The 18828-nt window shown below is 32.7% G+C and overlaps 1 protein-coding gene across 2 annotated transcripts in view; it reads left to right on the forward strand.

Annotated features, from left to right (window-relative positions):
• Swim (Secreted Wg-interacting molecule) overlaps window positions 1-18828 on the forward strand; it is an 86600-nt gene that overhangs the window by 16123 nt on the left and 51649 nt on the right. Inside the window, exon 1 of one of the 2 annotated variants that reach the window (XM_036362974.2) lies at window positions 8018-8129. The exons of the other annotated variant lie outside the window; for it this stretch is intronic. The gene's annotated coding sequence lies outside the window, so the exon portion shown is untranslated. Of the gene's footprint in view, window positions 1-8017; window positions 8130-18828 lie in introns of those variants that run through there. 2 annotated transcript variants of the gene reach the window in all.

Genomic DNA, 18828 nt, shown 5'->3' on the forward strand with positions numbered 1-18828 from the left:
ACAGCATTGATTTTACTCTACTATATTTCGAAGCCAATCATAACAATAAAGCATATTTATAAATGGTCAGCGTGATGAGCTCAGTCGAATTAGCGATGTCCGTCTGTCTGTCGGTAGATACGCAAACTAGTCCATCAGTTTTTTAGATATCGATCTGATATCGAACCACAAAAGTATAAAGCTGTCGTACTAACTTTATATGGACAACCTCTTTGAGATAAAGTTTGAATTCTTTACATGTTGCACTAGTTTATATAATCTTTTATGATTTCCTGAGGATAAACTTGTTTTTTAACTCTCAAATACCCTAAAGCTTTAATAAAATTAATGTAAACAAAAACACACTTAACATTCTAATGGTAGATATGGTCAAATATCTTTCCACACATAAGTAGATATTTTGCTTGGCTACACCTCCTTTCAGCTACCAGAAAATGTTGACAACCAATAATTATATCAACAACAAATTTATTGAGACATTTGAACGGCCAATTGAATAGCTAATGAAGTGACTACGCAAATCAAACAAATATGACTCATCACAAAGAATAATAAATTTTGTGAAATTTTACCAAGCACCAAAAATAGCAGAATATGTAATGAGAAATTCAAATCAAAATCCGTTGGCCAAACGTCATACCTTCAAGTGAGTGAACAACAGCAAGCCAGACTTAGAGCTACTTAACGCCAGACTGAGGATCGCGTATGACATAAGCGTTGTGGAAAAAAGTGCGGAAATTCAAAAGCATTTCAGCGAAAAAAGTCAACTGGAGCCAAAGAGACCACAATCAGCTACGCTTGTACAGGAACTAATTTACGTCAGGTAAATAGTCTTAAAAGCTGGGGTTGTAACAAAAAAAATTTCCGACAGTTAAGCCGATAAGTAAGCAAGATTTCTGTTGGTTTCTTTTACTTCTGCAGAGGTTAGTGACGTTATGATTCCTGAAATTGTTTATGTTTACGATTTTTTAGGCTTTGCTTGTTTTTCATCTCTTTTTTCAAACATCTCAACTTGGTCAACAACTTGGTTCGCCAAATAGAGTTCTGGTCTAAATGACGACAATACAGTAAATAACAATAACAGTAAGGCGAGAGTGGTTAGAAGCAAATCTAAGATGATGACAAGCAAAAATATTAGAACAACAGAAAAATTGTTAAATTACGATTATTATGCATAAATATATTTGGTTCATAGCTAGTTTGTATGAGTGACAACATCAATCGATTTAAAAACGATAAATCATAGAACTGTCTGAATATCTGACTTCTGAACAAGAAGAAAGTTGTTTCTTTAGAAAACGTAAATTAGCTGCACCGTTAGTTGTGTATGTTAAATTCATTTAAAAAATATTTACGACGCAAACATGCCAACAATTAATCGATATTCCCATCTACCTTGATCGGGAGACCTTTTTGTTCCTGCAACGAATTTGCTTCTATATTTTTAACAAACTCAAGGCGGGTTCACTGGAGTGGACATTTGAGTGTCAGTAAAAGAAAGTAGTTAGAGAAACCAACCACTTTTTCCTTAAAGTAACATAACTCTAAAGCGACCTCACTGTTATCTTCATTCGTTCCATATCCAAATAACAAACTAGAGATATTGATTCGAACCATATGAGTATATTCTGATGTCTCTCTAATAATAATTAGACAATTATCGGCATTAAGATAAGTATATTACGATATACATATATTTTTTTTTCAGAATGCTTTATATGCTTTCGCGAATTACGTTCTCTTCAAAAGTAGGTTCCAGAAAATACTTTTCCAATATTTCTATTCAACTGAAACTCCAAAATCAATAGATTTTTATACCCTTGTAACATGTTGCTACAAAGCATAATAATTTTGTTCACCTAACGGTTGTTTGTATCATCTAAAACTAATCGAGATAGATATAGGCTTATATATATATAAATGATCAGTATGAAGAGACGTGTTGAAATCCGGATGCCTCTCTATGCTTCCGTCCGTCCGTGTGTCCGTAGGTGTAAGCTGTAACTTCAATAAAAATTGAGATATCGTAATGAAACGTGGTACAAGTATTCCTTGGCAGAAAATGGTGGACGAGTTCGTAGATGGACGTAATGGAACCACATCCACGCACACAATATGCCATTAAATTAAAATTTATATAACGCTATAACTGAGCCCTAAATTAAGATATAGCACTGATATTTGGCACAGAACATCGCAGTAGTAAGCGGCATTTTTTGACAATAATGGGCGTGGCCGCTCCCTCTAAGAGGTTTAATGTACATATCTCTTAAACTACTAAAGCTAGAATAACTAAATTAAAGTGAAATCTTAGGTGAAATCGGATGATAACCGCGCTCACTCCCCATATAACAGTTTCGTTAAAAACTACTAAAAGATCAATAAATCAATAAAAAGATTAGTCAGAGACATAATTTACAACCAGGATGGCACAAGAAGGGTTTATAGGAGGTATCAAAATTGGATGATGGGTGTGGCACCGAGTTGATATCACATATATCTCATTTGAAGATGCTTTTATTATAACTTGGCTGAAGCGAACTAAATATAGCAATAAAATTAATTGTAAGTTAATGATTTACAATATAAGTCAAGAAGACACCAAATTTGATTGTATTTTATTCCCGATTTCTTCGAATAATAAATGCTAAATTCTTTGGCAACATTTTTTAGTATAAACCAGCAGTATTTTAGTATTTGCCAGCAATATGGAATCGTATTTTCATACTAATATCTCTTACATGTGCTAAAACATGATTGCTTCTGGAATTTCGTTTTCGAAATTTCGCCAACGATCTTCTCTGAAACGTCAGTGTGCTTTCTTTGTATGTCTCTCGTCAAATTTGCTATATGTTTTCCTTTCATTTTATATTTGCAATATATTCACTCACTTGAATAATCATTTTTGTCAACATAAAAGCTTTTGTGTACTGGATTCACACTTATTTTAAAAATATTTACAAAATAATCCCTATAAAAGTATGCCAACCCTCTGAGAACACAGATGCGATTATTTGAAATTACAGTGAATAATAACAACTCATGGTCTTGCGTTGAAGCAAATTTGTTGCAGCTTATCATAAGCGTTGCGGTTTGAAGCACGTCGTGTGTTATTTAACATAAAAATGCTTATTGGTGATTTTAATCCTGAACCGAATTGAACCATTTTCATTGTTTACATTTCAGTCGTTTACAAAAAATCACGTAGACGCCTAAAAATATCCAAGTAGTATTCCATACTGACTGTTTGATCCTGTGAAGCGAATGCATGGTGAATTACACCAAGGTAATACGGTAATCAAAGAAAACGATGAGCATCACTTTGATTTTTGACCGACTTTGAAGTGGTTTTTTCGGTTTCGGCTTATGTTTAGAGCGCCATTCGCTAGTAACAATCTACAGGGCAGTTTGACGTCATATTCATAAACTAACGTCTTTTCACCAGTAAGATTCACGTATTTGGGCACGAGTTAAGCATTCACAAGCGTTATACCCAAAACATTAACAAATTTTTGTTGATTCGATCCATTTGAGATTTGGGATGATAGAACAGTACTATCTCTCTTATGCCAACTATGTTATCGTCATTAACAGAGGTGAATAGATGACTCGCTTGAGGCAAATTTTAGATGACTTCACGACCTTCACTTAATGTTTAATGCCACTAAAATATTTATATTTTTATTGATAAAGTAGACTCCGAGTCCGAGTCAAATTTGATTATATATGTGAAATTTCTCAGCATGGAAATTATGAGGGTCTTATACAAGTAAAGTGTTGTTTTAATTGTGGAGTCGTAATTTACCTTTGAATTGCTAACTCAATATAAATTCGTAAAACGATGGTTTGTAAAGCACTTGCAATTGGTAGAAAACTTCTGACTTCATGCTGTACTTAGATTGATATACAAGAGCATACTAACAGTTTTCCATCTTAAATCACGACCCTGTATCTACGCACTCACACGGCATTATAAGGAAACTAGGTAATATGGAGGCAAGGGTAACTAAGAGTGTTTTCTCTAATTTAAAGAGCTGATATTATATAGCTTTATATACTTATTTGAAAATGTTTTTTTCGGTAAGTGGAAAAAGTGTAAACTACGAGTATATAGAAACTCAAAAATTGTTTGCAGATAAAAATATGAATATAGTGCTTTATATTCCTATAATTTTATATAACTCCAACAGACATTTAAATACAAAATAACATTCCGAAAACGCCATAAAAATGTAATAGAAATATCAAAAAATAATTAAAAAATTATTTATCAAATTGAATACAATTTAATTTTTGTGAGCCTGATAACTCCATAATATTTTCAATAGTGGTCGCATCCCACTCATGTAAAAACATTAACACTAATAATTTATGTTATGAATATCCTTGTATAATTCACAATAAACATTATTAATTATGGTATAATAGAAATAATAAACAGTTTTCAAGATATACTCGTACAAATTACCCTTTGGGGCATTGCATTTAATTGCGCCAAGGTTGGGTGTGACCATTGCCATTTTAAACGAGCATATCGCAACAAAATGTTTGTGCTTCATTTAGATTTACAATATGATTTGCAATAATTTTTATCTGCTGCTATTTTTTAATTTGCAACACATCATTTGGATGCTTCCACACACAAATCTGATGACCGCTGAGTGTTAATGAAATGCAATGAAAGCGATTGAAACCAGTAGTGTTATGATTTTTATGACCGCAAGCGTAATTGCATACATACATATAAATATATACTAAATTTTGTGAAAAAATATGTTTCTATATATGTGTCTACATATGTATATTAATGTGATGATCCCACCCATTTTGAGAGAAAAAAGAACGCATGTAAACTGAAAGAGACTACATACATATATTAAAAATATAAAAATAATTATAATACAATCATAAGTTATAGTGCGACTATGAATACATGATATATTTTAAATATTATTTTATCAATTCGTTTCTGACATCACTAAATAAGCTACTTTATTAATTGTATCCAGCAGAGTAGAGAATTTCTCACGCGAATTTTCTCGAGGATTGAAGAGCATAGCAGTGATGAGAGCAGATGAGAGAGTGAATAAAAGCATAACCATAATTTCAAATACTTAAGCTACATACATAAGTCCGGTAATACTAGTCTTTGGTCTGATCACGATATCGCAACACAAATAAAGAATCTCTCTCCTTGCCTTAAAGTCAGAAAGCAGAACTGTCAAAATGGCACGTCATTTCATCGAATCTTTCTCGAGTTATCTCAAAGTGACGTTACCTCCACTATTTTTTTTTTTGCAATGGAAAACCCGGATCTATATCGAAAATAGGTGATATCGTTAGTTAAAATTTTTTTCAAACTTTTGTAGCATTTTTTTCCCCCTATCATTGCCATCTAGTTTGTTTAAAAACAAGTAATTACAGGCAATCTATCGTCCGGCAAACTTACAACCTGATTGAATATGCTTTCAATTACACTCAATCACTAATCTAACAACGCTAAATCTCGTGTGCAATCAATTAAATGCAATTTGAAAACTAACACAATTCATCATCATTTGTCTGAGGCTTAATGGCAGTCAATCCATCAGCGAATTGCAAGCGAGTCATAAAATTCAAGTGCAATGTCATGACGAAGATGATATCACCCTCACTTTCGTTCATTATATACATATGTATGAGTACATGCTTATGTCCATATGTATGATTGTGGGTATGTATGTGTATTTTTAAATATTGTAGTTTGAGCATCTAATTTTTTTGATTATTGACTCTGGCTGTCAAAAGCGAAAGTATATGGCATCTATAAATGCAAATAAATATGTATGTATGTTTTTACCTAGATCGACATACTATATCGCTTTAGCGAATCAACACAAAACTTTGTTGTTATTTGCTAATTGGTAAAAAAAAGTGGCACAAGCCACAGAGCGTATTACATCAGAAGTTAAATAATAGCTTTGTATAACTTTTTAATTTTTTATTTTTTTATTTTCTAATTGCTTTTGTTCCATTTCACTTGCCACACAATTGCTTGTTGCATCACAAACACCCACGTTGAGTGGCATCGTTGAGGCTACATTGTGAAGCTGCAATCATGCCATAAAACATATGTATGTATGTGCATATATGCATACATAAATTTCTATTATGTCGGCACTTATTTAACCATGCTCCCTTGATTATGAGTGACTGTGACTTTGACCATGAGTACGAGTGTACACGTTATTGCCGCAATTTGTGGCATAATGAATGTGCGGTTGGATTTGTCATTTTAATAGCGTTGGCGACGATACTTGCTTATTTCGATGTTTCAAAATGTGGCAGCTCTAATTAATTTGTATTGTTGTTTATTTACAAAAATCTAGAATAAAATAAACACATCATAAACTTACCTCAAATCAACACTTGTGTCCGCTGGCGGCATTCTTAAATCATGTTTAGAAAAAACAAAGTCAAAATAAGTGCAAAACACAAACAAAAGTCAGTCACTTAAATCACATAATTTATGCCGCTTTATGCTTGCTCAACGGCGCTTTGCTGCGGACAGTTGCTATTTACGCGTCTCATTTAAAGTTCAAGTTCATGTAATGTCATTCGTAAAGCCAATAAACGCCAAACGAGTATTTGTGAGTATTTGCGCAGGCAGTAATTCACACAAGCCTATTACATCATTGAAAGCGTAGAAGAAATGCCGCGAGCAGAATAAATATATTTACAAATGTATGTATGTACATAAGCTACATATATGTATATGTATGCATATAAATTCAGACGACCAGCGTAGTATCCGCCTAATGTGAGCTTGGTGAAATATCAAGTATTACAGAATAATTACTTAGCTGAACATGCATTACATTAGTCAATACACAAACGTACTTAATAATCAATATCTATCATTATCGCCAAACAGAAATTTGTTTCACCAAAAAAACCAGCAAACCAATTATTTGTGACGTACTTGTATGCATACATGCTTAAGTATGTAAACGGTGTTTTTTTAGAAATTACAGAAGTTGCAAACGTTCCAAGAAATTATGTCTCAAAGTCATTCGCACAGGCTCCAAATGTTCTTAGCAAATAATCGCGGACTCATCCCGGACATGCGTCAGTTTTTGCAGGGTGATTTATTCAAGATCACAATGGAATGATATTACATGTTTATAATTTCGGTGGTTTCATTAAATATTTTAGTTTTTAGCAAAATGAGGTATTATTGAGATAATAAGATTTTGTGTCCCGGAATTATTTTCAGTAACAATGATATCCGGAATATGTATGGGACAATAACCAGCTATCTTAAAAGCCACACACTCTAACACAGTTTTTGATCTAGGATACTTTTCATCTTTCTATTTTTATTTTTACAATAGAGACGGTATCTTGAGACATAACATTTTCAGATACCTTAATTAAAAATAAATTACTCAGATCGGTATTGATTGATAGATGAGAACACAATACTGACAGTTCTGTCCAGACAAAAACTATACAAATATACGCTAAGTGTTTACATATATATGTACCTATAGAAACATATACATACATACGATCTATGTATTATGTTTGCTCTACAAATATTATACTAAACAGTTTGAAGTTCACACCTCACGCTTGTTTGCAAATTAACCGAACAATTTCCAAACACGTTAACGCCGATAAGCTAATTAACATTACAACATAAATAATTGCCCTCAGTGCCGTTCTAGAAGGTAAAGTATATATACATATGTGTGTATATGTTTGTCAGGCAACATCTTTACACAAAAGTTGCAAACACTTACTAATTCGGTTCTGTTGCTACCCTAATCACACCCACGCACGCCATCACTATTTTGTGTCGCGAATGCAGCCCTTCGTCAGCTGTTACATGTAAACAGTAACCGCAGTGACATGTCAAATGAAAATAATAAAAGTTGTGCAATAATTATACAAACGATCGTTAAATGTGCAAATGAAGTGAAAAGTTAATAATTTATGTGTTTAATGTACAATATGTGCCAAAAATTTAGTTAAATAATCAAAGTAGTATTAGTGAGCTGAAAGTAAATAACCAAAGTATTGTGCTTATAGTGAATTGTGTTTGCAAGTTCAATGGAGTAAGCGGCTGGCCGTTGGCAACAAGTAGGGTATGTAAATAGTTCTTTTCAGCTTAAATAGTTAATTTCAATAATCTCTTTGATATTTTGAAAACTAAAATCTTATGTGATGTTCAATAAAATGCTGGGAGCAGCTACTATGAAAATATCGTGCTAACATATCTTTCACAGACAAATTATAAAGTCGAATGTCAAAGTTTAGTTATGTTTCTGTGTTATTCAGTGTTAAAAAAAGAAATAAGTGTATTTGTTGATTTTGTTTGTATAGAATTTTATTAGTATAAATATCGACAAAAATTTTCAGAGTAAAGTAGGCTTCGAAATAGATATATTTACTCTTAAGCTATGGATATTATTGATATCATTCATAGATATAAATTATCTGCTTATGCAAATATTTATTGAATATAAAGTTTCCTTCACTGTGCTATAGTGGTTTAGTTGCAATTTCACGGAGAATCCCTGCTGTTTCCGTGTGGCGACAACAATAGATACATGAAAAGTCACTAACATAAACAAACATAGTATGTATTTATGTATGTATGTATGCAGCATACATACGCTTACTACCTACCTCTAAAGAATTATGTAAATAACTTGCAAAATATAAAGCTCAGTGGAAACTCTTAACACCTCTGTCTCACTTTTATTTTTAGTATTCTTGTCTGCATGGTTGTTATTATTTACGTACATGCGAGAATATACATACATGCATATGTACCATATACGAATAAGTATGTATGTATGCGAGTAATGCCGGTTAAGTTGTGACGTAAACAGTTTTGCAAAGAAAACAACGTTTAAAATATTTGAAAATGCAAATCGGTAAAGTGAATTCGTATGCAAAATTTCAAAGGATCTGATTTCAAATGTAGGTCAATAGAAATACGATTTGTAAATAAAGAGTGAATAGTACGCTGAGTTTGTGAAAATATTGCGCTAAGAATGTGATAAAGAAATATTATACTTATACAAATTTTGGAAACACATCTACCATATGTACTTAAATAATACATATCATATTTTAAAATTACATAAAGTTTCCAAATTTTAAACAGCTAAAATCAAAGTAATGAAAATATTATGTTAAGAGCGTCACACCAGAGATACTTAAAAAAACTATTTAAACCATTTTATGCATAAAGGTAGCACTCAACAAAAAACTCCAGTTAAACAAGAAAAATTGTTAACTTCGGTCGCACCGAATATCCTTCACAAAAAAGAACTTGATTTTGATGGTCAGTTAGTATAGCAGTAAATGTTATAGTAGTCTGATCTGAACAATTTGTTCGGGGATTGTACCGTTGCCTTGAAATTTAAACCGTGTAAATTTTTGTGAAGATATCCTGTCATACAAGAACTTGCTTTTCATCGTTCACTTTATATAGCCGCTATAAGCTAAGTTTTTCGGAAATAAAATTATAATCTTTATTTTGTCTATATATTTTGTATATAATTTCGTGAATATATCTTGTCAAATAAAAAAGTTTTCCTTACAAGAATTTGAATATAATCGTGTAGTCTGTATGGCGGCTATATGCTATAGCGGTCGGAGAGCGCCAGTTCCTACAAATGAGCAGCTTTTTGGTATCTAAAAAAAAATAATTAAATAAATTTAAATAATAATTCATTGTTTATTTTTGTTTTTGTTAAGTTTTACATTGTTCATATAAAAACCAGCAAAAAATATTTGCGTGATTTTTCATTTTTGATTAGTGTAAAAAATATTGCAATTTACAAGTTCCCATATTTATATTTTTTTACTTTTATAGTAGTTTAGTTGTTGTTAATACTTAGAGTTATTGAGTTTACAGTGTAAATATGTATACATAGAATTTTTATTGACAAATAATATAGAATGCAAGTATGCGATGATCTGGGTGTGTAAATTATATGTACAAGGTACAATTCAAAAGTTCCAGGACTTTTTAAACAATGCGGCTTCTAGTGGCGCCATCTGTCTGAAATTGTTATCCCTCAATTGTGTATTCTTCAGTGTTGTCGTATAAAATTTATATAACAGCTGACTTACATAACAGCTGAGATATCGCGCTACATGTGACATTACATTTGTAGTGTCGGTCGGAAAATAAGCATCGAGCAAAGAGCCAACATTAAGTTTCGTTTTAAACTTGGTAAAACTTTTACCAAAACTCATCAAACGACGAAAAAAGTTTATGGCGATGATTGTCTATCCCGTAGCCGTATTCACGAGTGGTTTAAACGTTTTCAAGAGGGACGGGAGGACCTGGAAGACGACGAACGTTCGGGCCGGCCAAAAGATGTTGCGAACGAAAAAAACACGGAAATTGTGCGTGAATTCATTAAAAAAGAGCCGAAATCATCGCTTAAATATATGGAATCGGAATTATCAATATCCGCAGCGTCGATTTATCGTATTTTGACAGAAAATTTGGGCCTCAGAAAGGTTTGTGCTCGATTTGTCCCGCACACTTTGAAACAACACGAAAAGGACCTCAGAATCAGACAGATTTTTTGACCAAAAATCGCATTCATATCATCAACCATTCACCCTATTCGCCTGATATGGCACCCTGCGATTTTTATTTGTTCAGGAAACTACATTTGGCCATGAAAGGAAACCGCTATGCTGACGTTGAGGCCATCCAAAAGGCGACGACCGCTATCCTCAATGCTATACCGACAAATGACCTAAAAAAGTCATTCGATAACCTTCTTGAACGTGCAAAACGTTGTATTCAGGTGGAAGGAGACTATTTTGAAGGCGACCAATAAATTTTTGAAAAAAAAAAACAAATAATATTCGTTTTTTAATAAAAGTCCTGAAACTTTTGAATTGCACCTTGTATGTGTATTTGTATATACCATATATTCAGCGTAAAGAAACAATTAGTACAATGATTTATTTGCTCAGAACTTATACTTGTATATACATATATATTTTATATGCAAGTGGTTACATGACTACTTAGCACATTATTGATGATACACGTGCAGGATCAATAATATAATTATGTATGTACATACTTAAATATACTCGTAAGGGGGATCAGTTAGCTGTATAGAAGTTAACAGTATAAAAAATATATGAACTCTCCGAAAAAAAAGTTGTATTAAATATAGGAAATACAGATCTTCTTTTTGTAATTTTTTTTTCACCTGGGTCATAATTTATATTGTGAAGTCTGCGAATATCCGCTTTGGGTATTAAAGTGTTAGGCCAGTCAGGCGGCGTAAAAAAACCCTAACTTTACATTTTTTCTGAAAGCAAAAAAAAAAAAGAACAAGAATTTATCTCTTTAAGGTTTAATTAAATATGTATTTGAAGATGTAAAATAAGTTCTATATTTGACATATTGATAAAAGTGGCAGCTGCTGGCAAATATTTCTTGGAAATCCCCTTTTTCAAGCGAGCTTGTACAGTCGATTGAGATTCTATGACTTCATATCTGCCATTTAAAATAAAATAGTGCTACGTACTCTTCTGTACGAACTCTTTATGAGTTATGCTTTAAAAAATTGTTCGCAAATTTTGCAAACTTCAATTTCTTAACGATAAAATGTGCAGTAAACTTTTCATAAAAAATTGTAATAATAACAAAACACGCGTACATAGCTTTTTAGATAATGTCATTGTGAAGCTACATTTAAAATTTGACGTGGATACGTCTAACAGTCTCCGCAAACCATCGAAAACCGACTTGAAAAATGCAAATTCGAAAACAACGCGATTAAAGGGTTATTTGTTAATGCTGGCTGAGTCAAACGCTTTGAGACTGTTCGATTTCTATAAATTGAATATCCAAAAGGTCCCTAAAGTGTACTTTATTCCAATGAAAATTTGTCAATTTTGGGTTTAAACTAATCTCACCTTAAAATAAAAAGTGTATTGTTGAAAATTTTAGAGTTTTCTTAGAGGAGGAAAATTTTTATAGTCTGTGCAACATGTCTTCAACGTCATCTAGTTCTATCGAGTTAAAGCGCAGAGATTTAGGAAATCTGAAATATAATCCTTCAATATTTACGGACCAACCTGTTATAAAAAGATCAGCGAATATAATATTACATACAATATCATTGCATAATTGTTTTCTATATAAGTATGTATGTAGTTGCATTAACCATCTTCAATAAATCAACTGAAGTGTTACGCTCACTTTATAGCTGTCAGCTAGCTCGTTCATACAAATGTACAAGTATGTATGTAGATATATAAATTTTTAAAAATTTATGCTTGTCGGCAAGCCTTTTAGCAAATTCTTGACATTTGACACTTTTATTGCATTTTTATAATGGTCGTTGGCGCTCATATTGATAATCAGCAACGCAGTCACAGTTATGCTCCGCAACTATTTGTCAAAAATGGTTTTAATTATATAGTGGACCGTTAAGTTGTGCCGCTTTGGAATTTATTTCGCATTGCTTGCCCATGATGCATATACGTTTATATATAATATGTACATTATGATTATATAAATATGTATGTATGTATTTTTGTTGTACAATTGTCTGCTTTGAATAATTTGGTTCAATTTGAATGCTATTTGAACTACAAAAACGCATTTTTTTTCTTGCTCAAATGCATAATGAAATAGTTGAAATTTCGTCGCTTCTATTTTTAATGAAATTGCATTCTGTTATTAATTAACACATAATTAGAAAAAAATTTTCTAAAAATAATTTGTGACATTTGTTTTGGTTGCTAAATACAATATTATAAATTTCGCTATGAAAATATCAAACGCAATCGGCTATTTTGTGCTGACTAAGCTTAATCATATTGTCATTTGGCAGCGTGTGGTGTAATTGTCTTCAAACGGTTTGCAGAAATATTTAGAAATAAATTCAAGTTAAGTAGAATTAGCAATTACACATTTAAATTATTTTTGTTATTCAAGTGTAATTCAAAAAATTTGAAGAATTTTTATTTCATTATGAACTAAAATTGTATTTTGAAGAAGAAGCAGCTACTGAAGGTGAGCACAATTATTTTTGCATGAACCTACATACATATATACTGAATATTTTTAAAATATTAAATGAAAAAAATAAGAAAACACCACAAAGTACAAAACTTTAGGAAAGATTCTTGCTGGCTATAATCTTTGGAAGGGTTGCCATCTGTTCCAATGTTTGTATAATTAAAGTGTTCAAATATATTACTCAAGCAAAGCATGAAAGCGAAGGGTTATCGCTTAACACATTTTTAAGAGCGTTACCACCTGTTAAGAAATATGAAAACAAAATTAAAATATCGACCTTTTTCATATTTCAATAGTGTCGATAATTAAAAATGTACTCTTTAAAATAATTTTTCAAATTCAAATTATTTGCAAAATTAAAATCAAATTCAATTGAGTCGATTTAGCCATGTCCGTCTGTCCAACTGTCTGTCTGTATATACGCGAACTAGTCTAGAACTAACAGCTTTTGAGATATTGATCTTAAAATTTGTACACGTCCTTCTCTCTTCACGAAAATGATCAGTTGTCGTAACCGATGATATCTAACCACTATAAGATATAGCACATAATTGCCATACAAACTGAACGATCGAAATCAAGTGCTTGTATGGAAAACTTTTTCATTTGATAAGATATTACGAAATTTGACATTGAATACTTTCCAAGATAACGCTAAAATCTCCGAACAAAGTGTTCATATCGGACCAATAAAGCATACAGCTGATATACAAATTGACCTATCAAAATATAATTCTTTTATGACATTTTTTTTTACTTCTGATAAACGATTCGATATAATTGAAGTTATATATTTTTTCTTGTTCCGATGCGGTCGTCACGATATATCAAGTCTTAATCAGTTGATTACTTGCAACTTGGCATACATTTTTTTTGAATACGTGGAAACTAACGAAAACGCTAAAAAAATTTTAGTTTTATTATTTTTAAAAATTTCCATAAAGTCAAAAAATTACTCAAAGAACTGCCTCTTATTTTAAGCTAATATGGGATAGTAAAAAAACGCTTGAAATTCGGGCCTCTGAACTAGAATTTTGATAAATTTTTATAAATGTACTAATACGGCAATCCTCTGTGTATATTTTTGTCATGAAAAAATTCTAAAAGCAACATATTAAACCCTCTAGTTGGTCGTTGACATTATTTTATAACATTAACAAGTAAGGAAGGGCTAAGTTCGGATGTAACCGAACATTTTATACTCTCGCAAGGTCAAATGGTATACTCGTTTGAGATTTCTTTGTGGATTGACTGATATTTTCGGTAGAAGGTCAACTATAGGCACTGGGGTCCACATATTTAGTACTTAGGGGTTTGAACAGTTTTGGTTCGATTTAGACAATGTTTGGCCGCAAGGTGGCATACTTTAATTGCATTATTCACGCAAAGTTTTACGCCGATATAATCATTGTTGCTTGATTTGCATAGTGGAAAGTGAAAGAATCAAGTGGTATTTAAAATGGTGTCATATGGAAAATAGGCGTGGTTGTAATCCGATTTCGCCCATTTTCGCACTATGACATAGAAACATGAAAAGAACGTTACGCACCGAATTTGGTTGAAATCGGTTAAGCAGATCTCAAGATATGGGTTTTCACCTAAAAGTGGGCTGTGCCACGCCCACTGTCTAATTTTGAACGCGGTTCCTTTAAGGTCATCTTATACCATCTCAGAGATAAAATTTAATGTCTCTGGCGTGTTTAGTGCTTGATTTATCGCGCTTTTAGAAGTTTTTAACAGTACCGTTATATGGGGAGTGGGCGGAGTTGCCACCCGATTTCAACTATTTTCACACCGTCAATAGAAGTGCTAAAAACATTTGCTTCTAATGAATTTTGTTATTATAGCATTAGCGGTTTAGGAGATATGCACATTAAACCTATTAGAGGCGGGACCACGCCCACTTAAAAAAAAAAATTTTTAACTACAGATGCCCCTCCCTAATGTGATCCTGTGTACCAAATAACAGTCTTGTATCTTATTGCGGAGCTTAGTTATGGCAAGTTATTTGTTTTTGATTAATGGCGTTTTGTGGGCGTGGCAGTGATCCGATTACGCCCATCTGCAATACCAACCGTCTCACGGTACCATGAAACATGTCTACCAAGTTTCATAAAGATATCTCAATTTTTACTCAAGTTAGAGCTTGCACGGACGGACGGACGGACAGACGGACGGACGGACAGACGGACGGACGGACAGACAGTCACCCGGATTTCAACTCGTCTCTTCATCCTGATCATTTATATATATATAACCCTATATCTAACTCGATTAGTTTTAGGTGATACAAACAACCGTTAGGTGAACAAAACTATTATACTCTGTAGCAACAGGTTGCGAGAGTATAAAAATGAGAGAAGAAGATCTAGCAAATATACAAATGAGATTTAGCGCCAAATATTGATTATAATTATATATTTTATCACTTTCAATGTTAAAGTGTCAACGACCACAGAAAAGGATTCTCAAACTATAATCCAATTGAACTATAATTTAAACTTATTGAATACAGTCTTTCTTATACAAATTTTTTTAGAATTTAACCATGACAATGACATCTGAAATTATTTACGTTGTCTTTTGCCTCGTCATATAACAAGCTTCGTTGTAAATTAAAACGTGTAGTCGGCACAAAATATCTATGACATTTAAATGATCAACAAATGAAAATGAAAACAGAAGCAATTAGAAAACAAAAACAAACAACAATACACAAAATAAGCGGGCAAAACGCCAAGTTGACAGGCGGACAAAACAAAATGGACAGCTCTGTTACTGCTACACCAATTTGTATTACAGATGGCAGATGACATTAGTTGCCACAACGTAAATTAAAAGTGTCAAATTCTTTTGCTATTTATATTTGTTTGTGGTTCATTAAAAAAATAATATTTGAATTAAAATCCTTTCACTAGCGCAAATTTCGGAAAATGAAAACGAATTTGAAAATTTTTTGGTAATTTCACTTGCTGCTTTGGCAGTCAAATACAAAAATAAGAATCATTGACTTAATGAATGTAATAACTGAGCGAAGAGTGATGGCTGTTTGGCAGCAGCGCTGTCATTGAATGTTGTTACATGACATAATTTTGTTTATGTTGTCATTGGTGTCTGTTTAATGACATTATTATGATTATTATTTCAGTTAAATTAATGCCGGCACACAAACACATAAAACATGTGTTTTTTCAATTTCATTTGTAAATTTTTCTACCATTTTCTGTTTACACTCCATATATTTGTTGACAAATATCTCTTTTAATGTGTAAATCAATTCTCATTGCTGTGACTGCTGTTATTTATTTTGTGTGAAAACCTTTTTAATTCTCAGTTTCAGTACGATCATCAAAATATTAAGTTACAAATATCATGACATCATATAGTCCCCCTCACCTTTACGACAGATGTATAAGGAGACCATAAACTCACTTTCTTTATAACATTTACGCTTGAAAAATATCCAAAATTGACAAAATGGTGGCATTTCAAAAAAGTTGTATTCCACCTAAAATTTTTGGTTAATTTCGGCCTGCCAAAATTTGACCCTTGATCAGATCAAAAAAACTGGAAGGTCGTTGTATGGAGATTTGTATTCAGAACATGCAGAAAAGCAAATTTGAAAAAAATGTAATTTTGAAAATTTTTTAAAAATAAACTGATTAAACAGCTGAGCTAATCGGCTACACATTAGAAGGCTGTAACTAAAAAACTATATGAGTTATCGATTTAAAATTTTAGTATGTTGTTTTTATCTGATATATATGACTATGCACTAGGTATGGAAAAGGAAGAATTAGCCTTGGGTAAAATTGAAAAATAAATTCTCCCTAAACCTCCAGGAATTTAAGAAGTCTGAAATAACTACGGTTTTCCAACGCAGATGTGTAGACCTAAACAATTTTAACTTCTCCCACGCCCAAATTTCATTAGTTCATGTACCCGTCTAGTGTGATCATATTTTGAAAATTGCAAATTATGCATCATGTCAACATAACAAAAAGTATATTCTAATTTTTTATCAATAAAATATTTTATAGATCAAAATTAGAAATTTGATTTTTATAGCACCCTAAATTGCCCGTATATTTCTTAAATTGCATACAAAAATGTAAAAAAAAACATCTTGCAAATGAAAAAACTCGCCACCCAAGTTGCTTTGCCGCCAGCCTCACCTTCACTGCTCAGCCGTGCCTTTGTTATCGCACTCGCCGGCAGCCGCCAACCAGCCAGCAGCTCATTATTATGCAAATTTGTGCACATTTCAATTGACATAGTGATTACGTATATTTTTTGTTTTACCTATTCACACTTCTAAGTCATTAAATATGCGCATTCCGCGACAGCGGTGCTAACTCTGCGCATTCGCATAACAAATTTTCCAATGATCAAATCGAAATTGAAATCGTCTGCGACACATTGACAATGCGTATGTCGCACGTCATCTCTGCGTTAGCATTTGAACTAGTTTAACTCGTATGGAGGCATCATTTTATTGGTCTAACTTCAAGTTAGAAAACCGGTCGACATTTAATTGTGCGCAAAAGTTTTGATGCCCTACAGCTAATAAGCCCACTGGCTACTGCCCTGCTTGCGTACTGTGCCACATATGATACCCACATATTTACTGTTATATCAGCGTCCTGATCGGATTATCACTGATAGTCAGTCAACCCATTTATGTTTGTTTGTTTGTGTTTTCTGCAGTCAAGTAGCTTTGGCACTCGCTGAATTGCCCGTCTAGTCGTTTGTCTTTCAGCGATAAGCGTCGTGTGCCTTTAATAAAAATAAATTACCGCTCTAGGTTGGAATAAAAAAATGTGCCAAAAATGAGAAAGTACAATTGACGCCCACACAACTGATGACAGATAAGTAGACAAAATGTGTCGACTGTAAAAAAAAGTAGAGCAGAAGCAAACCTATAAACCACAAAAGTGGAACACGTCCACTGAAGTGCGTTTAAAGACAATAACAAATGTCACATAAACAAAAGAATTCTTGAACATTTTTGGCGAAAGTCCATATTTGACGTTTATTTTATTGTTTTGTTGTCGTAGCAAGGTTTTTTTGGTGACATTATTACTCAAAAGTACGAAAATATATTTTCCAATTTTATATCATCAAATTCCGGGAAAAATGTCTGTCAACATCGTGTTATAATGCTCGCTATTGATGGTAACGGCATTTTCTGCCTCATATGGCCGATAGAAATATGGCCCAATGATGCCGTCAAACCACAATCCGTACCAAACGGTAAATTTTTGAGGATGCAAAACCACATGAGGATTTGACTCACCCCAATAACGACAAATTTGTTTGTTGACCGAAGAGCTCGGACAGTAGCCACCGGAGAACGTGAATTTGCGTAATAATCTTGGACAATTTCTAAGCGTTGTACCAAAGTAAAAAGTGACATGATGAAATGGCAAACCTTACTGCAAACACTGCCAAATTTTGATAAAAATCCGTAAACAAACATGGCGGTCACGAGCTGTTAAAATCACGTCATCCCTATTGGAAGACACTGCATATATATGAGCCGAGTCGCTTCAGCCATGTCCGTCTGTCTGTATATACTCGAACTAGTATCTCAGATGGTGAATAAAATTTTTTGAAAGCTCGTTAAAAATTTACACAATCTTTTTATACAAAATAAATCTGTACATAACTTTTGGTGTATGTATGTATTTCTATGCAAAAAAATACTTCTTTATTTATACAAAAATTTTTCTCCACTTTCTTTCATTAGCATTCACCTCTTTTTA

This window comes from Bactrocera oleae, chromosome 4 (assembly GCF_042242935.1).
Source record: "Bactrocera oleae isolate idBacOlea1 chromosome 4, idBacOlea1, whole genome shotgun sequence".
NCBI lineage: Eukaryota > Metazoa > Arthropoda > Insecta > Diptera > Tephritidae > Bactrocera > Bactrocera oleae.